At 39.8% G+C, this 20,294-nt stretch overlaps 1 protein-coding gene across 1 annotated transcript in view; it reads right to left on the bottom strand.

The window, feature by feature from the left end:
• The window catches only part of stk17a (serine/threonine kinase 17a), a 51,089-nt gene that overhangs the window by 21,952 nt on the left and 8,843 nt on the right, over positions 1 to 20,294 (bottom strand). The window contains exons 2-3 of the mRNA XM_084103242.1: positions 11,382 to 11,594; positions 5,021 to 5,256 (exon numbers count right to left, since the gene is read on the bottom strand). The gene's annotated coding sequence lies outside the window, so the exon portion shown is untranslated. The remainder of the gene's footprint in view (positions 1 to 5,020; positions 5,257 to 11,381; positions 11,595 to 20,294) is intronic.

The following is a 20,294-nucleotide window of genomic DNA, read 5'->3' as shown; positions in this document are numbered from 1 at the left end:
AAGACTGTTTAAATATGAATCAAGTTTTTGTGTGTGAATGAATGAACAGCTTTTACCAAACTCTATTGCTATACTGAGATGAGGAAAAATCGACTACAAAAAACGGAGAGATTATAAAGTTTTTACTGTAAAATACTGCCACACATCAAATAAGCTTATACTGTTGCCAATTTCTGCTCATGTTAAATATATAAATATATATAATGTTTTGTCAAAAATAAAGTAATCAACTAAGATGTTATTATAGTGTTTGTTCCAATGTAGGCTATATTCAAACTAATGAATCCTTAACTTTGAAATACGTATGATAAAATGTATACTTTAGTTTTTACAAAGAAAGATTACACTGGAAATATTGTTAAAATTTTAATTGTTGTTGTAATTGTATAACATTTTTAATAAAATAGCAAAAATATATATATACAAGGATAGATGTAAACAAAATCTTAAAAGGTCAATATAAACCTTCTCTTTTAGGAGGCAGGATGATTAGGCAGGATGATTTTCACATCATTTCGAAGAAAAAACTCTAGGCGACAAAATGCATTATTCAGAAGTCTTGTGGACACATGTAGTATGTGTTTTGTGGCCTTCTTTCAGAAACTTTCATTTTTAGTTTTTTTCAATAACCATGCATAAACATTATTCTCTCAAAAATACAAACATGTACATACATGTTGCTCACATATTATGGTAGCCCTGTTTGTGCTAAATAGAGTGTAATTATACCTTTTCCATTAATATGTTTATAAGCAACTGAAAAAAGCACAAATGTCAGGGCATGTCAAAACATCTCAAGGACCCCAAAAACACCTTAGACCCCTGAGGGTTAAATAACAAAAATAATATAATAAAATAAAATATTGTACTATATTACCATATAAACCATTTACAGTATTATGATTATTATTATTACAACTATTACTAATTATAAGATTATTTAAATTAGTAATAACAGCAACAAAATATTGTATTGTATATCCATATATTTGCACATTATTATTATTATTACTATTACTTATTATAATTTATTTACTTACCACTACTACCACTTTAAATAATAATAATAATAATAAAAAAATAATAAAAAAATATGGTTGCAAATGATAGCAAGAGCAACATCAGCAGCATCAGCGCAGACACACACCACATGTGGTCAAAATGAATGTTTCGATGACACAGAGGGGAAAAGGGCCAGAACAGAAGAGCTCAGCAGCTCCAGGGTGTGTGTGTGTGTGTGTGTGTGTGTGTGTGACCCATCGCTGGTTTCACACACACACCTCAAGGACTCGACGCACCCACTACATTCTTTTTGGCAAGGCATCAGTCTCCATTTGGGCTCAGATTATCTCATGATGGGAGCAGCAGTCGCTGCAGTTTCCCAGTGTGTAGGAGGAAACAGCTGAATGTGTGAGAACAACAGATATAAACAGCAGATTGAACACTTGACTACCAACAGCTTCAGTGTGTGCTGTTGGAGGATTTCTACCAGTCTGTGCAATATAGGGTTATTATAGTTAACTAAAATTTAATGTGAAATATGAAAATGATTTTTTTTTTTTTTTTTTTTATTAAAACTTTAATAGTTTATATAATGATATGATACTAAAATGACTTGAAACTAAATTTGCATATATAAAACTGACGATACCACATCAAAATGTATTAAACTGTATTTCTACAGAAACACTGTAGAAATTCAATCTATATAATTCATATTGGAATTTAATGCAATTCTCCAACTGATGATTTGAGTGTCCCTTTAATCGGCCGTGCAAGAAAAACTCACCCTAACCAGATTTAAAGTCCCCCTGTGGTCAATCATTTTATCTCTTAAAACTCATCTTTGATCACCAAAATGACATATTTAAGCGTTTTTTCATTGGAAAAAATAAATTCTTCATGTCCTAAAATATCTTGAATGTAACTAGACACCCTTGCCTCATTTAGTATGCGTGGATCTATGAATATGCAAATGAGCCCCGCCTCCACTCACTCAGCTCAGAGATCCACTGGTTGACGATCACGCGTTGATCTGATTGGTTACAAGGTAGTTTGTGACGTCAGAAACACCAGCGATTTCAAAGCGTGTTTTTGAGACTGTCTTTGGTTCACTGCAGTTTTAAGGAGGAAATACTCAGCAATGCTGTCGACTTATGAATTTACACATGGGTTGTCTTAAAGCATATTAAAAACACCACATAGACACACAAACAACATTAAAAGCTGGATTTCCACCACAGAGGGACTTTAAGGCTCTTTTCACACTGTATTAATGACTCAGAATCACAGTATGCTTGCTTTATTAAAGGGAATGCCTCAGTGAGCCGAGCGGCAGCTGTTTATCCCTGGCATAGACTCGAGAGGAAACACACCAGCTTTAATTTAATAGTCATGTTCAGCATGTACAGAATTGCACTTATTTGTGTCCACACTACCATTCACACCAACCAAACTCACTGAGCTGTAGTGCCAGCACTGTAAAACACAGTAAAACCTCCAGACCTTTCAAGTTAGATGAGATGATACAGCATCTATAATCCTACATGTTCACGAATCAATGCCAGTGGAATCACAGAATCAATTCGTCATTGATTTCCTGCTCATTTCCACACACACACACACACGTCGAAGTTTGCTATTTCCACTGGCCAATAGAGCCAGCGCCGACTTCCTGACCCATCCAGGGCTGAACAGCACGAGCATTTCACTCGCATTTACCACTAAAAATCAATGTGTTTGAACTGTAAAATGTTTAGGAAAGTGTGCAAAAAAAGTCCCTGCAATCTTTAAAAATTAAACAGTTTTTAGTATAGGTTACACTTTACCATAAGGTTCATTAGTTAACATTAGTTAGCATGAACTAATAATGCATATTAACTAATATAATGCACTTATACAGTATGTAATAATCTTTGTTAATGTTAATGTCAACATTTACTAATACTTTATTAAAATCTTGTTAACATTAGTTAATGCACTGTGAACTAACATGAACAAACAATGAACAGCTGTATTTTTATTACCCATCATTAACAAAGATTTACAAATACTGAAACAAATGTATTGCTCATGGTTAGTTCATGTTAGTTAATACATTAACTAATGTTAACTAATGAACCTTATTGTAAAGTGTTACCGAAGTATCTTAATGATCTTAAATTATATAACACAAGCCTTCATTGTCATTTTACGAGGTCTTAAATTTTGGGGCTGGAAAACAGGAATCGGATTACGGCCTAATGCTAATATATTGCTTATGATGTACTGTTGATGAACTATGACAAGTTTGTAGTTTTACAGTTTGTACTATTTTAGGTGGTTTTAGAGTGCATATTTTATCTCCCCATTGTTTGAATGAGAAGCTGGGAGTAGTAAAGATATTTCAAAATAAGAGTCTCAATGTATGTCAGGCTTGTTTATAGTTAAGAGTCCCACTGAGGCGAGCAGGGCGGGGCCGAGAGCCTTGGGAACGGAGCGAGTGTTAATAACCACTCCGGTCTCGAGTCCCACGGAAGAACTCTGGAAGGATAAAAGGAGGAGTGATGTTGGCGTTTTGTTTTCATTTAGTTGTTTCTGTTTATTTTGTGATTAAAGTTACGTTTACCGATCGCCAGTTCCCGTCTCATCCTTCCCTGAACTTGAACTTTGTTACACCTGCATTTTACACAATTTTTTCTAGTTATTGTTGGCCACAAAAACTGTATCTGGCAACATTTATAATAATACATAACTTATTATAATAAATACAATTTGAAGCAGAAATATTTAAAAACTGGGAGTGCGGGAAAAAAAAATCGATAATATATGAATTGCGATTATATCTTCTACCGCTTTGCAGCATCGATTCACAGATTTCAAAATTCCATTTTGAATTCAAAAGTGTTACACTTCTTTAAATTCGTAGTACTAAAAGTTACTTACAGTTATTGACATTAATCACAATAAGCCACGAACAAGGACTCAATAGATACAATTTAAGTTTATTTAATTTGTATATTTTGTCTATTGTATTTGTCTTATTGTTTGAAATTTGCTTCTTTGTTCCTTATTTTAATATAAAAAATAAAATAAAATTGCCTGCCTACCATAGTCAAATAAGAAAAGTAACAAAACAGTAAACTACAATCAAATCTATGCACATATCGAATCGAAATTTGATTCAAAATCGAGAATTGATTTTGAATCGAATTTTGACCTCAAGAATCAATTTGAATCAAATTGTGAGGTACCAAAAGATTCTCAACCCTATTAAAACCTAGTGATTTTTTTTTTGTAAATAAAAAGAAGTAAACAATTTCCTTGTTTCTCCTTGTATCCCAAATGATTTGATATATTTTCATTGTGCACCCAAAAGTTCTTTATGTGCTCCTACATTTTTAGTAGTTTTCAAAAAAGTAAGAATCCAAAATGAATGCCAAAAATAAGACTGTGTTATGATTGTAGTCAGCTTAAAGGGCATTTGTTTTATAATATCGAGCTGACTAAAAAGGGAAGAAAAACTAAATAAATTTCAAGGATCACATATAATTCAGTAGGATTTTTTTTTTCTTCTAGACTCATTAAACTGTCTACCGCAGTCAAATAAGAAAAGTAACACAAAATAATACAATTTATGCACATATTGAATCGAATCCTGACCTCATGAGTCGAATCGTGAGGTACCAAACCATTCCCACCCCATTAAAAAAGATTTTTTTTGTAACCAAAATTAGTAAATAATTTCCTTGTTTCTCCTTGTATCCCAAATGATTTGATACATTTTCATTGCGCACACAAAAGTTCTTTATGCACTCCTAAATTGCTCAAATTTGGAGTACTTGAGCTCCTTAGGGAAAAAAGTAAGAATCCAAAATGAATGCCAAAGATAAGATATGTTATAGCAGGTGCAGGGCTGATATGCACTCATTGGCGAATGAGTGATTGCTTAAACCAGCACTGCAGACAGGTCTTCCCAACCCTCGCTCTGGAGATTAAATCCATAGAGTAGTTATCCGTCCCTCTCTCTCTCTCCGCTCACTCGACCCCTGTCTCCCTCTCTCTGGGCTCACGGCCACGGTCCGGCTGTTCACGTGCCGGAGCCGAAAGCATTGACATAATGAACTCCCAGCTGGAGCTCTCGCTCAACGAGGCCACGTTCCTGAGCCGAGCCGCATCGAGCTCCCGGGATCCCCGGACTCGCCCAAACACATGAATGAATAAACCCTCTATCTCTCCAGCCAGACCCCCTTTCAAAACCACATCGCCTCCTTTAAACTGTCCCAGTGCCCCGAAATATCCCTCGCCCGGGGGAAGACGGAGAGAAAGGAAAAATCTGTTGATTACAACTGGCTCTTTCTGGATTTCACTTGCTGATGAAAGAGGGAAATGCATTACGCTCTACTTCCCCACGACTGAAAGAGCACTAAAAAGAGTACGCTTATCATGGCGGATAGTCGGGGGACAAAAGGGCTAATTTCAGGCACTTTACTCAGATAAGCTTCTGCTTTTGCTGCTTTTCATATCTTGTGAACTTCAGGCCTTGATTTACTTCCAGCGAAATTGAAGAATGGACTGGTGAGACGAACAAAATCAGGCCAAAACAAAGTTTGAAAGCGAACTTTACAGGAAAGTTCGCCCCGGCTGGTAAACACCTTTGAACTATAACGTGTCCATGCTGATGATGCTTTGACGCGTCAATCTTCTCTGGTTCAGTTTGGCCCCATTTACACTGCATGGTTCAAGTGACCCAATTCCGATTTTTCCTCTCATGTGGCACAGATCGGATATGACCGGTGAACGTGTAAGCAGGAAAAAAACGCATGAATTCCGATTTTCTCAGATCGGATTCAGGCCTCACTCATATGTGGTAATAAATCGGATATGAATCGGATACGTGCATTTGCGTCTGCCATGTAAGCAGATAAATCGGATATTCCCCAGTAAATGCGAGTCGTACGTCATTAAAAAAGGGACGTCAACTCAGGTGGACACCACCAACTGAGATCACATGACTTATTATAGGCGCGATGGAGGACGAAGGCTCAACACAGTGGAGTAATTTTTTCAACACCTTACGAGAGCAATGTTTTGCTGACCTTTGAAAATAGTGCGGAAAGCAAAACACTGCATAATTAGAGATGCGCGGATGAGCTCCAACGTCACCCGAATCCGCAGCCAAAAACAAATCATCCACCCGCCACTCACCCGCACCAATAATGTTCTCTGATTTAAGTATCCGCACCCGATGGTCAAAGTACTATTATTCTTATGTGTTGTTACGTGTGAGGATAAATGGATGATCATCACCTTCAACAGCGGCCTCGAGGCGACGGTTGAAGCGCGCATCTAAAACAATGATGAATGAGCGCTGCTTTTAAATGAACATTTCTTTAATATATCCGCGGATATAACTGCGATCCGCGCATCACTATAATAATTTTGTCTGCTTCTGCATCCATTGCATATCGAGCTGTTTTACTTCATTTTCCGGGCCAGAACGTCTACATTTGGTTATTTTGGCAGTGTATAGTGTAAATACAAATATCGGATACGGGTCACTTTTAAAAGGTGATGTAAGCGGGTCGTCAAAAAAATCGGATATAGTCAGCAAATCGGAATTGGGCATCAAGACCTGCAGTGTAAATGCAGCCTTTGTCAAGGTCAGACGCGAGTAAATACAGGATCACACTGGAGAGCCGCTTTATAATAATATAGTAGAATCTGACGTTGTAATTCTAATTGAAACAGCAGAATCACTGGTCAAGTATTTCAAACTTCTTTCTGCCCCTAAGTGAAGAACGAAACAGAACTTGACCTTGAGTATCTCCGGGTCTTTACCCCTAATACGGCTCAGGAATGAGACTGGAGGTTTAGGACAAGGGAAGTGTGTTAGCAATTAGGGAACAATTTAAGAGAGATTAAATACTAATGCCAGAACCAAAAAGAATATAATCCTTCCAAGGCAACACAACTATCTCTACAATGCAGGGTTACAGGCTTGTTAATACAAACAGTTTCGTAGACCGAGTCTAATTAGTTTTCACTGTTTACTAAAAGTCTGTATTCATTTGGTCTCACTAGAGATGATCTAACATGGCCTGTTCGGACAGGTTTATAGACCTCGTGTGAATTCATCTGGGAAAAAAAAAAAATGCTTATCCTGGTTATTGGGGTCAAAGTTGAGCATTTGCTTGACCAGCAGCTTGTCTTAGGATGCTAATCTGCCGTTGTAATCTATTATCTGCCTAACGACCCCTCCGACCCCCCAGGGTCTTGGTAAGATGTGGTCAAAGCAGATCTACTGCAGCATATGAAGGCAATCAGGATGACAACTGTCATCTAAAACAGGCCGTGGTTATTATAGTTCATCAATGCTTGATGATTAAAACCAGTTATGATCTTTCCCATTCTGGCAAGCCTACCTTGTAATTTGCAATGGCTGGACACTCGGGTTGCGTCTCTACACAGCCAATCATAGGCAGACACATGTACGCGGTCGGAGTCGACCTGCCAATCCGACACAGTTATGCTCGCTCTACATGCACCAACTGCTCCAGTTACTTATATCTATTTGGAAGCAATTTGACTAATCTAGGCTTTGCAGTGTGCGTGACCTAGCGTGCATCACAAACTGTATTGAGCCTTGCTGTTAATAGGATGGGTTTGTATCGACTACTGAAATTTGCTAGGGTTGTAACCATACAAAAAAAAAGGACATGTGACGAGGTTTTCATCATCAGCATACTGTGCACGTGTAGCAAGGTTTTTCTATCCGTGCATCATTTATATGCTCAGGTCACGTATGTGCTTTGAATTTTTTTGCACTGATTAGTTTGGCAACACTGACTGACGCTTTTTTATCGGTCATAACGTTTGGAGAGAGAAATAGCAGATACTGGACAAGGATGAAAGTTTAATTGCATGTGTCGACCACCTGTGTTTGTGCACTTCCAAATTGAGTATGTTGATAGACTAAGCGTTAAGCATAAGCGTTTGCATGAAAACTGAAGTGTACTTTAGGCTTTGAATTTTGGAAATGTGTGCAATGGCAAGCACCACTTTCGCAAGTTACACTAATAACATCAGTCTTGCTTTCTAAATGCATGAACAAACTGTAAAAAGTATTCATACATGCAATGAATTCTGAACAATGTTGGCAGAAGTGGTATAAAAAACCGACTGATTTTTAACAATGCTGTTTGTCAGATGCATGTGGAAATCCCCCATGCTCAGCTCCAGCTGCTCGTGAAGGAGGCCGTGTGGGCGACGAGGAGAGATCTGAACTACATGCCCTTCACTGTCGAGTGAGATCTCCTCCAGGCCAGCCTATCGACACAGCAGAGCCGGGGACATCGGTCCTGGAGTCATGGGAGTTTTCCAACGAACACGTCAATATGGTCAGGCGTGCTGCAAAATCATCAACTCTTCATCATGGGATTTCTGCTTCTCTTGATTAATTAAGGATATTCGTCTGTGATATTCGTCTGTGATAAAATGTTTAATTTTCATTTGATATTTCCACAACCTTGCATTGCTACCAAGCTTTCACGTTTAAACTCCCAAATCCCAAACTCCTTTCTCTTAAAGTCCCCCTGTAATTATTAATTGTATCCCTTAAAACTCATCTTTGATCACCAAAATGACATATTTAAAAATTCTTCATGCCTTAAAATATCTTGAATGTAACTCGACACCCTTGCCTCATTTAGTATACGCAGTTCTATGAATATGCAAATGAGCCCCGCCTCCACTCACTCACTCAGCTCAGAGATCCACTGGTTGACGATCACACGTTGATCTGATTGGTTACAAGGTAGTTTGTGACGTCAGAAACACCAGCGTTTTCCTAACTTGCACCTCCAAAAGGTGTGTGCTTGCTTTAACACATTGTTAAAAGAATTAATAGAAAAATGTTAATGTCATTTGGGGAATTGGAGTTAATATTAGGAATTTCACTGGTTTAGCTTTTAGGAGAAGCTTCTGGTAACGTTTTCATTAAATGTAAAACGTGTTCATTTATATGATAAATATAATCCATCAGGAATCTAGACGAGGTCAAATAAACCATGCAAGTTGATGTTCTCTTGATTTGTGCAATAATTCTGATTAAGTGTAGAGAGAAATTTCTAATATGACAATAACTGAGCAAAGTAATCTTGATTATCACTTTGACTATTATCCCAAACACGCTTCTTCGTAAACGGAGGAGTCTCTTGGTTTCCATGTCTGGGAGACTCTATGGGCTCTGTGTGTTTGGAGGGGCAGATTAAAATTCCTGCGCTGACCCCTCTCCCCACGGCAAGGGTCAGTCCATTCACCGGACACTGGGAACCGGGTCAACCAGGACAGAAGCAGATGCACAGCAACAAACCGACGCTCACTGACGATCAGCCACGCACTTCATGTCCGAGGACTAGCATTATATTCCCATGCCAAAGTGCAAATGCTTACATGTTGTCGGGATTCAACTCACATTCACAATAAAACCCCTAGAATGAGTCGCGGCTTGATCTTTAGAAAGACACCAGTGCAGAGCTATAATGAAATAGAGTCCAAATTTTATTAATCAATGAATCCATCAAACTCCAGATCAAAATGTCCACAGACACTGAGTTAAATCCCATCTGTGCTCATTGTCTGGGTCTGACGAGAGAGGATATGTTTGAGTGGAAGCCAGAAATGTGTGACCCACTTCACGCCAAATGAAATAAACCATCAACGTGACCTTTATAGATCAAATTTGCTTCATATGACCACCAACAGGATGAAAAAATGGGCTGAATTGGAGCACACAAACAGATATTGAGCGATCTCCCCCTCGAGTACAGTAAAGTGGGTGAAGGACTACAGCAGCTGTACAGTAAAGATGATGAGCACCAGCAGGGCCTGGAAATGCTTTGTCCAAAGTTCAATGCCAATGTCAGCATTTGGCTTCAAGGGAAACCCAATATGCCAGTGCACATGCATACATTACCAGTGTGTGTGTGTGTGTGTGTGTGTGGATGCTGAACGTTGCTGGAATAGCGACTGCTCACTGAGGCATGCTCAGTAACGCTTTGGAGGGTTTATGGGTGGATTAGTGCTCTTTGCTTTTCACTCGCTCTTGTTTTCTCTCCATGTACTCCCGGTCCATCTCTTATTTCAATCTACCGCTCATTTACCACCACTGATCCTCCGTCGCTCTGCACTTCCTTAATTGGATAGGATGGGATTTCACCTCAATATTTAACAGCCTGTCGTGATGTTGGCTGTGTTACTGATTAAGTTACAGCACAAGCCTGCAAAATCACTATAATGTAGAGACTAAATTAGAGATTCTTATGTTTTAAACATGACTCCCATGTTTGAATATACAAGTGCACAAGATATTTGAGAGCTACAAATCTGCTGAATGTAAAAGAGCAGCTCGGATATTCGGCATCATCTTTGGCATTCAGTAGAAGAAAGAAAATCATACAGGTTTGGAATAACAAGAGAGAGAGAGAGTCAATATTAATATTGACAAACTAAATGTCTGTGAAATGTAGAGTGTACTGACACATGATTTCAAGATTTAATTTACATTGACTGTAGATTAAATCTCTGAATCAAATCAAAATTGGCAGTTTTTCTTATGAAAAAAAAAAATCTCTAAATTATGTAAACTATACAGGAAAACCCTCACTTGGTACATTACTATCATATTAAAGGGTAAAATTAACAACAGAGCCTAAACAATTAAATGCAATTGCAATTCATATTTAGATACAATAATAAACACTCAAATTAAAAACGAGTTGTACACAAACTTTTAAATTGCACAAATGCTGAGACTTTGTTTTTTATCAGAAGTAATTAAAAAAATATTATTGGTTAAGAGATGCTCTAAAACTAATTTTATTCATGCATCAAATGAAAACCGTATAGACTAAAAGATCAATCTTGTGATTAAAGAATCAATATTGGTTTGTTAAAATGAAGATTGATTAAAAGTGTGTCCACTTTATAATAACGTTCAGTTGTAAGTCATTAATAAGTGGTTAGTTAATGATTTACAACTGAACGTTATTATAAAGTGTTACCGTGTGTCCTCTATATTTTCAACCCAGCCTTTAGTGATAGTGTGTAAAATGAATAAATGTGCAGTTTTAAACTAAAGGTCCTTGTACACCGAGTCTGAAATTCTCATCCGAAATGTTCGCACAATAAAAAATAAATACGACCTCAAGTTGTCAATCGCGTTCACACACTGCCTCCGAAACCTTCGTCCGTCATAAAAAAATTCGGATCGGGTTTGATTTTCTGTGTTTCTCGCAGTGTTTTGACAATTCACAGCCACCGAATGACGAACTCGAAAAAACGAATACGCAAGTTTCGGACTCCGTGTGCAAGGACCTCAAGACTGAACGCGTGACACTCACTACTCCAGAACGAGCACCATCTCGCTGGCCATCTCGTAGACCTCATGCAGATTGACGACGCGAGGACAGGCTCCCGCCAGCTCCAGGACGGCGATCTCGTGGATGATCTCGGTTCTGCAGTCTTGGCCCTTCCTCCTCTTCCTCATGTACTTCGCTGCAAACTCTTTACCTGTGCTTTTCTCCACACACTTCCTCACCACAGCAAACTTGCCTCTGAGAGGGAGAGAAAACAAGGGGAAGAATGTTTGTTAGCAGTTAGAAGATCTCATAGTGTAGCCAGACTTTGGACCAGGGTTATTATCGGTCCTGAAACTATTAAAGGGGACTAAAGTCAAGTTTCAAAGAACAGGTTTTAATGCTTAAAAACACATTATTTTCCTCATATCCTCCATTGTTGCGGCTCCTCTCTTCCCAGTCTGTCAGTAACGCTCTGTTTAGTTCCTGTCTCTATGAAGCCCCTCCTTCTGAAAAGCACACTGTGCTCTGATTGGTCGGCTGGAGCAGTGTGTTGTGATTGGTCGAGCGCTTCGAGTGTGTTTGGGAAAGTTCCCGCCCCTTACCATAACCGCCAGTTTAACACACTACTAACTAACTCAACCAGGCCCCGCCCCTTTATTCTGCGCATGAATTATTTAAATGAGGAATACTGTGATGTGAATATTGTGACGATTCACTGTGTGAATCCGATTTTTTCCCAATTCGATAATAAAAAAAATAAAAAAAATGAGAAGCTGAACGTGAGATGCTTTTACATCAGCAATCTGACATACTAGTAGAGCTCACATTTCCATGCATCCCATTAAACGGTCACATACACACACAAAACAACTTTGTTCAGGGCCTCTTTTCATTTGATTCAGTGAAAAGCCGGAGCTGGAGGGTTTGCGGGCAGTGAAAGGGTTCGGCAGGGGAGGGGGGGGTATCTCTAAAGATGGCACACTTGTTATCACCACGGCTCAACGTGCCTTTGTCCCCCGGCATATTTGCGGGATGAAATCACCCCAAAGCCCGAACTGTCCCTCTGTGTCCCACTTTCAGCACTGAACTTGAAGATACAGACGATGAGGAAGAGGAGGATAACACGCCGACAGACGAGGGAACATGTCGAGTCTGAGACGACACCCTCCCGCTGAGCTAACGACCACGTTCCCTACAGCTCGGGGAGATCCGCGCCACACTGGCAGAGTCTGTTCTCGCGGAGAATGTACAGCACTGTGTGTTATTTCTGTACAGGTTTCCAGAAATATTCATACCCGCCTTTACAGCCCAACACCCATCCCTCATCATGTGGACAAACAGGCCCTAAAACCCTCGTTATTGGTCCAGCCAGGAGTCAACATGACAAACTATACAAATACAACAGTCAAAAGCCAGACGAAAAAGTGATTTAATTGATGTTTGATCTAATTCCAGTCGTCAGAGGAAGACATGAGTGATAATTTGCACTTAATTACAAAAATCTTTTTTTTCTTTGAACAATCCAGCATTGTGCAGTGAGACCAGAATGTCAAATTTAATACTACTTATAATAATGTGGCCATTGATATTATTACTACTACTACAATAATAGCAAATATAATTTGACAAATATCGTTAATAATGGTTTTTTTTTGTTTTAGGATTGAAATGTGTTTTTGGTTCCCATAGTTCCTGTGTTTTACTTCCAATGTTTGCCTTGTTTCCTTTGTTCCTGGTTCGTTTCCCTAGTGTTTCGATTTCTAGGAGCCAGAACAGGAAAAATATCACTATCAGAGAAATGGCAAATAATCTCAGTTTTATTTTCTTCAACAAGGGTTTAGAGGCAGAGGCAGACAAGCCTTTCAATTTTTTTCAATCTCTACATTTTCTAAAACAAAAATAAAGAAAACAAAATACAATTTAAACTCGCCTACCTCCCTAAACCACAAACAGCGTGAAAAGATAAGATATACAAAATAAAATGGCGTCAAAACCCCTACATCCCTTAATTTGGCAAAAACTATATACCAGGGTATTTACACAAGTAGCAAACACGATGAAAATCTCAAATAATCACACAATCTCTCTGGTACGACACTCTCGACTAGACTCTCGACTAGACGAAACGATAACGATATGAAGCAATGGTAACGAGGTACACAATCACACAACTGTCTTTTTTACAGTCTACAAACAGAAGCACAAATAAATACAATAAAATAAAAATATGAATGAAATACAGATTGCTTTAAGGTTTTCAGGTCGGTCTAACCGTATCCAGGTACAGGAATACTACAGGAATTGGAAACATTTCATGTTTCATTGTTTAACTTGTTAAACTTGTTTTGTTGTTCAACATTAATGGCACAGACATAAGCAGGTATATATGCTGTCACTTTAAGAGCTAATGCACGGATTCAATATACTGATACACACATGGTTTTTCCTCAACGGTTTACATTCACGTCAAGACATCACCAAATGGGTTCATGTGAGTACTTGCCAAGACGGGTATTTTGACAATTTTGTACATTTATGACCGTTTACGCACAATAATATGTGAAAAAGCACTCAAGTTTGGAACTCACGAGCTGTTTGAGAGGCGGCTTTATGTGTGTGTCATAGACAACCGTTTCTCTTAGCGATGCAACACTGGCCCGATTAGGCAACACAAAGTTATGTGCAACACCTGGAATCCTGCGGCGAAATTCGAACCCTGATTAATAATAAATATTTAATTACAATTTGAATAAATATTTAAATTCCAAATTCCTAAATTCTATTTACTTAAAGGCACACTATGCAGTTTCTGTTTTTGTCAAACTGCGCCCCCTAGAGTCGCAGTGGAGTGCTTGTATTTAACTGTCGTAAATCCCACTCCCGCAGAGCCGTCTGCACTCTTCCGACCGCGCTCTCTTCGTCGACTCTGCCATGATTCACGTCTGAAATGCGTGCTAGTGTCTTCCATAGAGGCTGCTTCATATGCTGTTGATTTATGTGCCGTCATGCCGTAAAGCAAGTCGTGATTCTCGCGAGATTTGGTGGGGCTCCACCTCGCAAACTTTTTCTTTTGCCAGTGGCGCCCCCCCCCGGGATGATTCGCCCCACTACGAGTTCGTTTACCATCAAAATGATTTTGAAGCCGTTACATTGAGGTACAAATCTTGCATAGTGTGCCTTTAAATTACGATAATCTAAATGTCATGTTTGACAAATACATAAACTGGAAGATGACTGATGAAAAAAAAGCCACTAGACAAATCCTTAAAACAGATTCAGGATTGATTTAAAACGCAGCAAGTGAAGTCTCAGAAGTATAGTAAACAAAGCCTCTGTGAAACGCTGGTCAGACACGAGGCTTGGCGCTTCGTTCGGGAACACAGCGAAGAGAAGCACCGGGGAAGGTTTAGCACGGCTGAACTGTGGAGGAAATGCATGTTAAACGTCCCGAATCACACCGTGATGTCCTGAACTGGCCTTCTCAGTCCATCTGCTCCCGGACCGCATACACCCACGCTGACGATCCAGGCAATGCACAGGGTTATTCATAATCGCTCGTTTCTCAGGGCAAGAATGACTGATGTGCCTCGTAAGAGATGCATGTGGGCGTCTGTGAAAATGGCTTGTTTTCAAGTGTCTTGAGGTTAAAACTATATGGGTCCCTACTTTAAAGATCTCAGCACATGGTCTAAAGCGCACGGCGCAAGGGTCACTAATGGCACGGCCGAATCTACGTTTGCTTGTTTAACGACGGGAAAAATGGTCAGCTCTCCCGGCGCATGGTCTTAAACGGTCGTCTCTATTCTCTTAATGAGTAATGGGTGTGTTTTGGGCGTAACGTGTAATAAACCAACCTCGTCTCCCATTCCCTTTAAAAGACAGTTGCGCTCGCGCCATGGCGGATTCGCTCTTTACATGACGGAATTTGCAAGCGGAAAAAATGAACGCTTCCCTAGCGAAGAAACGGATCTGCTCGTGCTCAAGGTTAAAGCTGTGTGTGTGTGTGTGTGTGTGTGTGTGTGTGTGTGTGTGTGTGTGTGTGTGTGTGTGTGTGTGTGTGTGTGTGTGTGTGTGTGTGTGTGTGTAAGGTTAAAGCGCAAGCAGAACATCTACGAGACAAGTCGGATTCCACCATATCTTTATGTACACAATAATAATCTTTTACATTGTAATCCTTTTATTTTTAATATTTGGCATGCTTGTGTGCTGCTGTATATGAAATGAGCAGAGTATGTATATGTGTGTGTGTGTGTGTGTGTGTGTGTGTGTGTGTGTGTGTGTGTGTTCCTATAGAGCAGGTTTCAGTCGGTCAACGGCTCAGTTTATTTCAGTTCCTCAAAATATCAACGCTCCAACAATGTGCCTGAACACACACTCGTTCTCAGACCCGCAGCCCATGGGCCACAGATGGGCGCAAATGCATTTGCTAATTCAACAACGTGGCGCAGAACGTGAAAATGAAAACTGCGTCGGGCTGAAACTAGCGAAACACACTTGCTCTTTAGGATACGGCCCATGATGTTTGCCTAGGACAGACATTCCACATGCATTCCTGCACGTTCTTCACTGTGACCGACACTGGAGAAATGCAGGATCAGCAGAACATCTGCTGGAAGAGAGATCAGGAGGAACTAGCTCATCTGCTAAAGGCATCTTGGATGCATGATCTGATAGCAAACATGAATCCATGCAGGAATGTGGAAATGGACAGAAGACGACTTCATGCATTCTTTGTGAAAACATGTGCAACATTCAGTCACAGTCTGAAACAAAGCAACTCATGAAAAAACCTCAATGGACAGATGAAAAAAAAAAAAACCCACACAGGCAAACGTATTGTTCTTGTTTTAATTGGGTTGCTGACCCAAAAGTGTTGGACTGACCAGGCTCATGTGAGAGTCACGGGTTCAGAAAGGGTTTCAGCCATCAAAGGAAGTTTTCCTTTATTTTCCATCCCCATTCTGTCCAGAACTCCGGAGATTTACTACACACAGCTGGGATTGCCTTCCTCGCTTTCTTTAAAAAAATGTGGTGATTAATGGGGTAAGTAGAAGAAAAATGTCCTTGTTCGGGGCTGTCCCAATAAAACCTGGGTGTAAAGTTAAGCGTCGCTGTAAAGGGTTTCTTCAAGACGGGGAGACCAGTTCTTTGCCTCAGAACTGAATGTCATTCGGGTCATGTGATATGCAACCAAAACCATCTAAAATGAATGAAATCATTGTGATTGGTGTGGTTACATGCTACTTTTTTATTCCGACTGAGTTATTAATATGCATGTAAACGCAGCCTGTGTTTTTCTCACACCACCTCTACTGCTTTTCAGCAAACTCACAATCCTCTGAGAAATCTGATCCAATGCAATATCCTATATGGTGTGTCACGCATCCCTACATTATAAGTCACTTGCCTAACTAATAGGTAGATGGTATGCATAACTACTACTAATAAAAATAAAAATGTGAAAAATTACTTTAAGTCTTCAAACAAAGCCTGCAACTATACATGACAGTGAGACATTGTTGAAGATTGATGCACAAGACTCAGAATCCAGCATTCATTAAAATCCCAACAGTGTCGTAATCACTGTGATTGAGAGCGATTCAGAAACACTAAAGCACCTTCCGCTCCTTTGAAAACCTAATAGGCTTTTACTGGCCTTGACTGCATGGCTTGGCATACCTCCATTACCATGGTGTTGCGTTAATCTGCCCGGCTTCTTAAAAACACGAATGCCACGGGGGAATGTGATAAAGAAACTCTAAGCTCCTCATAATACCTGGCACCCCCGAGGTCTGCGGTCGTCCGATCGGCGCTGTGGAGAGCCTGTCGTTCCCCCGCTGCTGCTTTCAGGCCAAACGCTTTCAGTACTTTGGTTTCTGAGAACTTCAACGGATGTCGCACGAGACTGTAACTAATCGTGACAACAGTTCACAACGTGAGCGGATCATTTACAAATGAAATTTTTACCAGTGACCAAGGTCGCATCTCGCCGTGATGTGGTGCAGATGTTGTGTTAAATATGACTTCTATTATTGTATGGCATTCGAAAAGTGCTCCGCGGTTGACCGACGTTGAGGGCCTCTGAGCTCTGAAGAGACAGACTGTGATTTGGTGTCTTTTAAAATGAGCACATTTCCAGAGTCTGAGGACTCACACAAACAGCCCAAACGCAACGGCTTTCATGTGTGCGGGGCGAGGGTTGACGGCAGGGTCACGGTTTATGTGAAATAGCGTCCATATCAAGAGCAGATGGTCCGTCTGTGCGAGAATAGGGTTTGTGTGGTCAGCAGTCGGCCAGCTTGTAAGTTAGAAAGTTATGGAGAAACTGTGAACATTACTCATGCATACTTGGTCCAAAAAAAGGGGGTTTAAAAATGCATTTATGCTTTTGACCATACAAAACCAGACATTCAATTCAAGATAAAGACTAGAATCAGAATATGCATTCCAGTTCTGAGTGCACTCGATTCACATTCACAGAGCCCGTTAGTCAAGCATTACAGTGTTTTACCTTTAAATCACATTGGGACGATGTCATCGAGTCAAACCCATTGTCTGTTTGGACAATGTGTAAAAATGACAAGGATGGCAATAGTGCAAGAGAATACTGACTATGGAGAAACAATTCAACAAAATGCCGTCACTCTTTCTAAAGCCCCAATTCAGAAAATACACAAAAAGTTCAACTATATGCATTTGCAGAGTCACCAAGAAAAGACTAACTTCAAGTCTTCTTAAGATACAATCACCATTTTCCAGTTCTAAGAGGGCAGAAGACAAAGACACACCCCAAAGACCATCTGGACTCACATATGAAGAAGATTTAAACATTTGCAAAGAAAGAGACCCAATAACTAGCTATTTGAAGTCGGCATGAAACGGAAGTTGCGCTCATCTATTCTTCCCTATTGTGAACGCTTCTGGAAGGAGAACAGATGTGGGCGGGGCTTGATTGTGTCTGTGGGGAATTGATTGGATGGTTGTGGTTTGCTATTGGCTGATCTCATGTGAGTGACAGGTTAAAGCCCTGCCCTCGTCATCAGAGAAGAGAAGAGATGCTGCAAGAGGAACTTATTCTGAGTCAAGATTACCAGGAGCATCAATTTAAAATAAAATAACTTAAAATAATGATCTGTACTGTTAAATTGTTTATAAAAAAATAAGAATGGTTCACTTTGATTACATGGCGACTCTAAGTGTAATATGACTTTGAACTTGGATATGTTGTATAATCTGTAGAGGAAGAGCACAACACGGGCAATCTGAGTTTAATACCTTAATCCTCTTGAGTCTCGGAGCTTTTGTTTACTAGATGGTGACATCACTGATTCAGAATGAAAGTAAATCAACAACACTTCCTCTACAGAACCTTGTTTTGTTCACTTTCTGCCTTACCGAAATAGTTGGTTCCAGTAAAGAGTATAACCAAGTGTGAAGTTAACAACCCTAAAAGAGTAATTCACACTCAACAAAAAGTCTTCAGAATAAAATTATTTGTCTATGCAGATTCACTCCTCAACAAAATCAACATAATCATTCTAGAATAATCATTTATTTTCAACTAAAGCTGTTGTTCAACTAAAATTCCTGCATTATTTAAAGGCGACCTATTATGCCCTTTTTTAAAGTCTTGATGTTGTTTTTTATTCAGGATCTACTAGAACAGGTTTTCCTGCTTGAATGTTGATTATTTTCCTCATATTCTCCATTGTTGCAGCTCCTCTCTTCCCAGTCTGTCAGTAACGCTCTGTTCACTTCCTGTCTCTATGAAGCCCCTCCTTCTGAAAAGCACACTGTGCTCTGATTGGTCGGCTGGAGCAGTGTGTTGTGATTGGGTATTAGGTGCTCTTTAATATCACAATACATATTTTAAAAAAGTATTACAGTGCAGCCCGAGTCTCTGGATAGTGTTCGCCTTTCCATCAAGCTGATCTCTTGAATCTGTCGCATCTCTGACGCAAGTTACAACTCTTATTAAAAATGCATGACTGGTTGCTTTATTTCTATACATCAGTCATCAGCAACATCACTTCTCATCATAATTAAGGGATATATTTTTTTAAAAGCAAGGTAGGTTTGGGATGGACTGTGCTGTGGAAGACATTATAGCTCCATTAATTAACCCCAGTCGTTAAAGGCGGCAGTGGAAAAGGCTTTTAACTACTTTTCCCCGTGTACTTTCTGTCATGCTACACTTCACTTAATGCATGTGTTATATGAGGGCAGCGGCACTTTACTTTCTGCCGAGTGAGCAAGTGTGCGCTTTAGCTAAACACTGGGGGGGGTCTGGGGTAGTTAGCATCCACAGCCACTCGTACAGGAGCTACAGCTCTTAAAGACAGGGAACAGAAACAGCGCTCGGGTCCCGTCAGCACACACACGTTCACGGGTGGAGACGGCTCCCGGACTGAAAGCTGAGGCCTGTTTGTTCAGTGTCTGAGACTTGGAGGAATAATGAACTCTGACATGTGACCCTGGAGAAGAGACAGATATTTTCTAAACGTCTTAGGAAAGAGCATTACCTCATGAAAGCCTTTACGTTGTTGTTGTTTTTTGAATGTGTGTGTTTTAGACCTGACTAGGCCCTTTCAGCACCTCGCTTTTGTTAAACAGTGGTAATTATGCAGAAAACAGATCTGGTGTGCTTGCCATGCCTTAGTGCAGACAAACAAATGACATGCTCTGACAAACCCCATTACCCCAGTCTGGGCTGCAGTTTAAGAAACATGAAACTACATGGAATAAAGACCCATTCACACCAAGGATGATAACTATAACGATAAAGGTATAAACTATAATGATAACGGCACAGAGGAATGAAATCGTTGGAATCACTTTCAGACTGATTTTTTTTTTTTTCTCAGCTGATGAACAATAAAAACATTGACAGCCAATCAGAATCCACTCTTGTTGATAAGCGGTCGCAGCGACTCTATGAGATTCCATGTAAACCTA

This window comes from Abramis brama (assembly GCF_963993115.1).
Source record: "Abramis brama genome assembly, chromosome: 24".
Taxonomy (NCBI): Eukaryota; Metazoa; Chordata; class Actinopteri; order Cypriniformes; family Leuciscidae; genus Abramis; species Abramis brama.
Note: the sequence above shows the minus strand (reverse complement) of the source record. Positions and strands in the feature narration are given on the sequence as shown.